Source organism: Schistocerca cancellata, chromosome 6, assembly GCF_023864275.1.
Source record: "Schistocerca cancellata isolate TAMUIC-IGC-003103 chromosome 6, iqSchCanc2.1, whole genome shotgun sequence".
NCBI lineage: Eukaryota > Metazoa > Arthropoda > Insecta > Orthoptera > Acrididae > Schistocerca > Schistocerca cancellata.
In genome coordinates, this window is record NC_064631.1 from 188,544,121 (window position 1) to 188,545,189 (window position 1,069).

General features: G+C 48.3%; 1 pseudogene; it reads right to left on the reverse strand.

Moving 5' to 3' along the window:
* Positions 1–463: 463 nt before the first annotated feature.
* LOC126089767 (5S ribosomal RNA) lies at positions 464–580 on the reverse strand (annotated as a pseudogene).
* Between the last annotated feature and the right edge of the window lie 489 nt (positions 581–1,069).

A 1,069-nucleotide genomic window follows, 5' to 3' on the forward strand; every position in this document is an offset into this window, starting at 1 on the left:
AGCTTGCTAGGTACTTGTCACAAGGCGCGGAGCGGCGCTAGTCGCGACCCGTGGGTCCAGCGATATCTATTACGGACCGCGGTCGATATCTGCAACCCAAACAAGTGTGGTATCGAGCATTGATACCATACCTATATCTACATCTACATGAACATGGATACTCTGCAAATCACACTTAAGTGCCTGGCAGAGGGTTCATCGAACGGCCCTCACAGTCATTCTTTATTATTCCAGTCTCGAACTAAACTAAAACTAAACTCCTCCGATCAGGTCACGAAGCCTAACGGTACCGACCGGCCGCCGAGTCATCCTCAGCCCACAGGCGTCACTGGATGCGGATATGGAGGGGCATGTGGTCAGCACACCGCTCTCCCAGCCGTATGTCAGTTTCCGAGGCCGGAGCAGCTACTTCTCAGTCATGTAGCTCCTCAGTTTGTCTCACAAGGGCTGAGTGTACCCCGCGTGCCAACAGCACTTGGCAGACCGGATGGTCACCCATCCAAGTGCTAGCCCAGCCCGACAGCGCTTAACTTCAATGATCTGACGGGAACCGGTGTTACACTGCGGCAAGACCGTTGGCGTCCAATCTCGAACAGTGCACGGAAAAATGAACACCTATATCTTCCCGTACGAGCTCTGATTTCCCTTATTTTATAATGATGATCGTTTCTCGCCATGTAGGTGGACGTCAACAAAATGTTTTCGCATTCGGAGGAGAAAGTAGGTGATTGAAATTCCGTGACAAGATTCCGCCGCAATGAAAAACTCCTTTGTTTTAATGGTGTCCACCCCAAATCCTGTATCATGTCCGTGACACTCTCTCCCCTATTTCGCGATGACACAAAAGATGCTGCTCTTCTTTGAACTTTCTTGAGGTACTCCTTTAATCCTGTCTGGTAAGAATCCCAGACCGCGCAACAGGTCTCCAAAAGAGGAAGGCAGTCTCTTTAGTAGATCTGTTACATTTCCTAACTATTCTGCCAATAAAATGCAGTCTTTGGTTTGCCTTCCCCACAACATGTTCTATGTATTCTTTCCAATTTAAATTTTTCGTAATTGTAATTCCTAA